Here is a 7,564-nt window from a genome sequence, read left to right on the forward strand (position 1 = left end):
TTGGTATCTATCTTGTGCATAGCAGCTTGTTGGTTTTTACTAAGGCGCTCTTTACTACTTCTTATACATTATTCTGTGTGCGTGTATTACATTGACATCAGTCTCTAATCCTCAAGGAGTGTACAATCGAAGGTCCCCAACTCACATTCATACATAGTAGGACGAATTTAGATAGGAACCTACCAGCATATCTTCGGACTCCACCCCCTAAAACTCCTCCTCTTGTTACCTCTAGTTCAGAAGGCGGGCTCTGTGAATGTGTGACACAGCAGTGCCTGCTCACAGGGCATAATGACTACATGTCACAGAGCTCAGGGCAAAAAAGGTGTGAGGATCATCACAAAGTATGTTTACAAACTGCAAGATTGTTCAGATCAAAAAGGAGTATGCTAAAAATAATTAAAAATACAATGTGGAAAACAGATTCTTTTACATTCTGACCATAAATATGCTTTAACCGGTTCCTTGCTGCCCTACAGCAGAACTACTGCTACAGGGCGGCAGGGCTGTGCAAAATCACACACACACGTGATTTTGTATTTCCAGGTAGAGAGTGCATGCCCCCTCCTTCCCCCACCGCCATTGGTTGCTACAGCTGTCTATCACCAGGTCCCGCCAGAGATTCCTTGCCAGCACCCAGCGATCGCGGAGGAACAGTGACGGGAGAAGTATGTATGTAAACAACACAGATCTCTCCCCTGTCAGCACCAACATGCTCCTTTGTATTGCTCTGCAACAGGTTTCCCTAGTAAAACAGCACACAGTTAACCTTTTAATTGCACCAGATGTTAACCCCTTCCTGTCCAGTGCCTTTAGTGCAGTGTTAGTGCTTTTTATTAGCACTGATTGTCACGATCGCCGCCACCAACATGCGACAATCGCACGACTGCGACCAACAATAATACATCACGCCCACGGCGTCAGACCCCATACCTTCTCACCAAACTCATGACCAAAAGACCAGCCGATCTAAAACCGTGGTGTGACGCGCGTAACAAGGCCACACCCAGCTGCACAGCGATTGTCCAGCTAATGGGCTACAATCGGTGCCTACAGCCTGAATGCGCTTGTTACTGGGTCGGGTTAATTACGCAACTAACCCTCTACTGCCACCACCACTTTTGTCGGAGACTGGGAAACTCCTGTTCTCAAATATAAACTATAATGATTGAAAAGTCGCCTGTCCAATACGGTCACCGCAGGCCGATTGGGCAGAGGATTAAACAAACACAGTAGCGTCTCTTCAAAGGGCAGGAATTCGTGAATTGCAAGTAAGTACTTAAAAACAGTTTAACACTTTCAGAAAGAGAAATTTATTACTAAAAGAGTCAAACAGGTGCAATAAAATATTTACAAAGACATGTAACTAAGATATATATATATATATATATATATATATACAGTGGGGATCGAAAGTTTGGGCACCCCAGCTAAAAATTTGTATTAATGTGCATAAAGAAGCCAAGGAAAGATGGAAAAATCTCCAAAAGGCATCAAATTACAGATTAGACATTCTTATAATATGTCAACAAAAGTTAGATTTTATTTCCATCATTTACACTTTCAAAATAACAGAAAATAAAAAAATGGCGTCTGCAAAAGTTTGGGCACCCTGCAGAATTTATAGCATGCACTGCCCCCTTTGCAAAGCTGAGACCTGCCAGTGTCATGGATTGTTCTCAATCATCGTCTGGGAAGACCAGGTGATGTCAATCTCAAAGGTTTTAAATGCCCAGACTCATCTGACCTTGCCCCAACAATCAGCACCATGGCTTCTTCTAAGCAGTTGTCTAGAAAACTGAAACTGAAAATAGTTGCCGCTCACAAAGCTGGAGAAGGCTATAAGAAGATAGCAAAGCGTTTTCAGATGTCAATATCCTCTGTTCGGAATGTAATTAAGAAATGGCAGTCATCAGGAACAGTGGAAGTTAAAGCAAGATCTGGAAGACCAAGAAAAATATCAGACAGAACAGCTCGCAGGATTGTGAGAAAAACAATTCAAAACCCACGTTTGACTGCACGATCCCTCCAGAAAGATCTGGCAGACACTAGAGTTGTGGTACACTATTCCACTATAAAGAGATACTTGTACAAATATGGTCTTCATGGAAGAGTCATCAGAAGAAAACCTCTTCTACATCCTCACCACAAAAATCATCGTTTGAACTTTGCAAATGAACATGTAGACAAGCCTGATGCATTTTGGAAACAAGTTCTGTGGACCGATGAGGTTAAAATTGAACTTTTTTGGCCGGAATGAGCAAAGGTACGATTGGAGAAGAAGGGGCACAGAATTTAATGAAAAGAACCTCTGTCCAACTGTTAAGCATGGGGTTGGATCAATCATGCTTTGGGGTTGTGTTGCAGCCAGTGGCACAGGGAACATCTCACGAGTAGAAGGAAAAATGGATTCAATAAAATTTCAGCAAATTTTGGATGGTAACTTGATGCCATCTGTGAAAAAGCTGAAGTTAAAGAGAGGATGGCTTCTACAAATGGATAATGATCCTAAACACACCTCGAAATCCATGGGGGATTACATCAAGAGGCGTAAACTGAAGGTTTTGTCATGGCCTTCACAATCTCCTGACCTCAACATAATTGAAAATCTATGGATAGACCTTAAAAGAGCCGTGCGTGACAGACAGCCCAGAAATCTCAAAGAACTGGAAGACTTTTGTAAGGAAGAATGGGCAAAGATACCTCAAACAAGAATTGAAAGACTCTTGGCTGGCTAAAAAAGCGTTTACAAGCTGTGATACTTGCCAAAGGGGGCAGTACAAGATATTAACTCTGCAGGGTGCCCAAACTTTTGCAGACGTCATTTTTTGGTTTTCTGTTATTTTGAAAGTGTAAATGATGGAAATAAAATCTAACTTTTGTTGACATATTATAAGAATGTCTAATCTGTAATTTGATGCCTTTTGGAGATTTTTCCATCTTTCCTTGGCTTCTTTATGCACATTAATACAAATTTTTAGCTGGGGTGCCCAAACTTTCGATCCCCACTGTGTATATATATATATATATATATATATATATATATATATATATATATATATATATATAAAGACCCACAACACAGCAAAGAGATAATAGGAAGGAATTAAAGGATTAAGTTACTTGCCAATATGCCCTGTGTTTTTTTAAAAGTTCCCCAGCAAGGGGGGTGGCGCTTAGTAACTGGCCAATACGCTGTTTTGGGAGGGGTCAGTCGGGAGAACTCGGAATTAGAAGCAACATCTGTCATAATCCATGACATGAAACATAGGGGAAAAGCCTGACTTGAGGAATGTCATTTAACTTCTGTCACCTGGCTGGTAGGTTTTATGATGTTTCAACTTCTTTCAAGTCCTGGGAAAAACTATCTTATCTTGATTAGGAGGGGTGAGTTTTCACAGGCTTAGGGACAACCAGTCTCTGGCTTCATAGGGGGGCTTTGTTGCTCTGGGCCCCCTGCTGTTCTAGACTGCCAGCAACTTTAAATACACACTGTCCCTGTGCCTCTCAGGAAGGGAGGGGGTAGGGAAGGAAGGATTGAGGAATACTTCTAATAAAAGAAAAAAGGGGAACTCCGCGTCCAACTCTGATGAGCAAGTTTTCTACACTGATCACTGTATTAGTGTCATTGGGATGTCAGTGGCAGTTAGTAAGTTCCCCCCCAGTGTCAGAATGCCCGCCACAGTCCCACTATAAGTCGCTAGTCGGCGCCATTACTAGAATATATAAAAAAAAAAAAAAAATCCCAGAATATATACCGCCATTTGAAGACGCTATAACTTTCACTTTCAATTCATTTACACGTATTTGGATTTTTTTAAGCAAAGACATGGAGTAGAATACATTTTGGTCTAAATTTATGATGAAATTTGATTTTTTTTACTGGATGTTTTATAGCAAAAAATAAAAAAATATTGTTTTTTTTCCAAAATTGTCGGTCTTTTTTTGTTTATAGTGCAAAAAAAAAAAAAAAAAACAAAAAAAAAAAAACGCAGAGGTGATCAAATACCACCGAAAAAAAGCTCTATTTGTGGGGGAAAAAAAAAAGGACATACATTTTATTTGGGTGCAGAGCTGCATGACCGCGCCATTGTCAGTTAACGCAACGCAGCGCCATATTGCAAAAAAATGGCATGGTCAGAAAGGGGGGGGGGGGGTAAATCCTTTGGAGGGCAAGTGGTTAAGGATGCGCTTTGGGAAAAAAAAAGGAAAAAAAACTTAAATATGTTTATTTGTCATTTTTCAAACAGATTTACAGTTTCAGAAAAAGAAAGAAATGTACATCTTTGTTCTTTGAGTGACCTCGCAAGTTTACGTATTACAATGAATCATCAAATTTCATGGATTTATTTAAACGCAATGCAGATGATGCATAAAAACCGAATGCATGCATATAATAAATATCAATCACACGATTAAGACAAAAGAAAATTCTTCCTGGTAGCTGGAAGGACATTGCAAGAGTTATACAATAAATGTCATGATATAATGATAAGCATACATCACCTTGCTTTAGAAACATATCACAGGAGGTTACAGAGCCATGGCAACCAATCAGAAGTACAACGGACAAAGACTAAAAGGAGAAAGTTATTGTTTGATTGCTTGCTATAGTCTTTTACAAATCATCACTGTTTCTGGGACTTTTGCCATTGGTGGCCTTCTGTTGAAAATGTCCCAACTCCTTATTGGTATGCTTGCAGTTCTGTGATTTACGAAGTATATACACCACTGGGCAGCATAACAGCCAGGCAAACAGGATTTTCAGAAGGGGGTCAGCAATAGCAGCTAACAGGGTCCTCTTAGTACAGGATTTCTTAAAGGATAAGTTCACCTTTGTAACATATTTAGGATGCAACCTGTTACAGTACAGAACCTGCCCATGCTCTGTGTGACAGCAGATGGGGGGACCTACTCCTGCTGTCACAATTCAAGCATAGTGTGGCTCCCCCCCCCCCCCCCCAACTGTATCATTCATTCACAATTTCCTGTGAATGAACTACAAGTACCATCTGCAACCGTGGTAGACAGCTTGTAGTTTTCAATGAACGGATATACTGCTGCAGGAAGGCCACTCCAGGCTGTATCATGTATCAAATACGTGATCCAGCTCTTCCGGGTAGGGGGCTTGTGCGCACGTTGGCCGTTCTGTGATTTGCTACAGCACAGGCCAATCAGCGGGTCTCGGTCAATAATTCAAGGCTGGAACATGCCGATCAGATGACAGGAGAGAGCTCTGTCATTGTACATATCACAAAGCTCTGTCCTGACAGCGTCAATGTGCCGTTTTTTGTTTCCCTGCAAATCGGAATAAAAACCGGCACATCTCTTAGTAAAATAAGCTCACAGTAAACACTTTACACTTGTTAGGCACACAGTTAACCCTTTGATTGCCCCTAGATGTTAACCGCTTCCCAGCCAGTGTCATTAGTAGTGTTGGTGTATATTATTAGCACGTACCACTGTATTAGTGACCACTGGAGATGTCAGTGTCATTGAGTCAGTTCCCACACAGCATCAGATAGTACAAAATAAAATAATAATTCATTATATATATATATATATATATATATATATATTGTAGATGCTATAACTTTCACAAAAAACAATTAATTTACGCTTATTTGGATTTTCTACCAAAAATATGTAGCAGAACACCTACATTTATGAAGAACTTTGATTTTTACATTTTTTTTATTGGATATGTTTTATAGTAGAAAGTAAAAAATATTTTTTCCTTTTTCAAAATTTGCAGTCTTTTATAATAAAAAAAACAGTGGTGATCAAATACCACCAAAAGAAAGCTCTATTTGTGTGAAAAAAAGGATATAACATTTAATTTGGGTACAGTGTTGCATGACCGCGCAATTGGCAGGTAAAGTAGCGCAGTGCAGAATAGCAAAAAATGGCCTGTATATATACCTACGTATTCTGAGGGTGATTTAGTCCGGTCACGTAATCACCCCAGCAGCCGGCTTCAGGAGAGATCAATGACAATGGCTGCAATGCTTGGGCGTTGACATCACCCATTGGGCATCCCTTGTCAGCTGTCCCTCATATCCCTTGAGGCGGAGTTCACATTGGAACGCAGAGCTGCTGCAGTACTTTACTGTTCCAGCAGCTGTCTGTTCCTGGCTGCAGTAGGGGGCAGTGTGGTGCATTCAGTGCATCACATGTCCCCCCCCCACCTTTATTTTTATTGTATACTTCAAACTTTATTTGAAGTATACAAAATGTACACTTCATCAATGGCACTGTACAGCAGCGTCGTGCGCTGCACTGCCATACAGTGCCATGTGATTCTGTACAGCGCGCTGCAATAAAATGCAGCATTGCTGCATTTTAGCGCAGCCCTAGGCTGTGTCAGTGTGATTGAGACACATAGGAAATGTGAGTCCTTGTGGTGACAGACATTTTACTATGCATTAATACATCTTTCACCGAAACTGTTTGAATCAGCCCTTACTGGTGAGAGTAGAAAATGAAACCCCCGCTGGGAGCCAATCACGAGACTGGATCTGAGAGTTCTGAGAAAAGGCAAGTAAAGGTGTACCTTGGTTTACGAACGCCTCGGTTAACGTAATTTTTGGTTTACGAATGAAAATCCATTGAAAATAATGTCTCGGTTTACACATTTTTTTCGCAATACGAAGGTGTATGTTGGTGCCGATTTTGAAATGCACTTGCTGGCTTTTTTTTTTTCTTCACTATAGCTCAAAGAATTAGCTGTCACTTTCCCCAGAGCTAAAGGAAACTTTGTTTCTTTTAATAAACTAAAAGGAAACATTGTTTCTTTTAACTTGGGGACATAAACTAAAAGGAAATTTTTCTTTCTTTTAGCTGGAGGGGAAAGTGACAGCTAAATCTCTGACCTATAGTGAAGAAAAAAAAAAGCCAGGTATTACATTGAAAAACCGGCACTGACCTATAGTGACAGCGACTTTTTTTTCCTTTTTCTGACCTCCGAAATGGATTAATTGGTTTTCAATGCATTCCTACGGGAAACCGTGTTTCGGTTAACAAATTTTCCCTGGAGAATGCATTAAATTCGTAAACCGACGTACACCTGTATAAGCATCTTTCTTTCATGGGGTAGTTATGCGATTTAGAAGGGGGAGCAGGTTTAGGCATAATTTCCAATAGCCTGGAATTCCACTTTCGGCCTGTCCAAGCAATCTTGTTATTGTTTTTAACATCATACAATAAATAAGCGGTCTTTTTTAATTCAGGGAAAAATAAGGAGAACTATAAAAAAAAAAAAAAGAGAAGAGGAGGAAGGAGGAAGAAGAGGAGGAGGAGGAGGAGGAGGAGGAAGGAGGAAGAAGAGGAGGAGGAGGAGGAGGAGGAGGAGGAGGAAGGAGGAAGAAGAGGAGGAGGAGGAGGAGGAGGAGAGAGGAGGAGGAGGAGGAGGAGGAGGAGGAGGAGGAAGGAGGAAGAAGAGGAGGAGGAGGAGGAGGAGGAGGAGGAAGGAGGAAGAAGAGGAGGAGGAGGAGGAGGAGGAGGAGGAAGGAGGAAGAAGAGGAGGAGGAGGAGGAGGAGGAGGAAGGAGGAAGAAGAGGAGGAG

Source organism: Staurois parvus, unplaced genomic scaffold, assembly GCF_062004578.1.
Source record: "Staurois parvus isolate SC_StPar_1 unplaced genomic scaffold, SC_StPar_1.0 ptg000811l, whole genome shotgun sequence".
NCBI classification, from domain to species: domain Eukaryota; kingdom Metazoa; phylum Chordata; class Amphibia; order Anura; family Ranidae; genus Staurois; species Staurois parvus.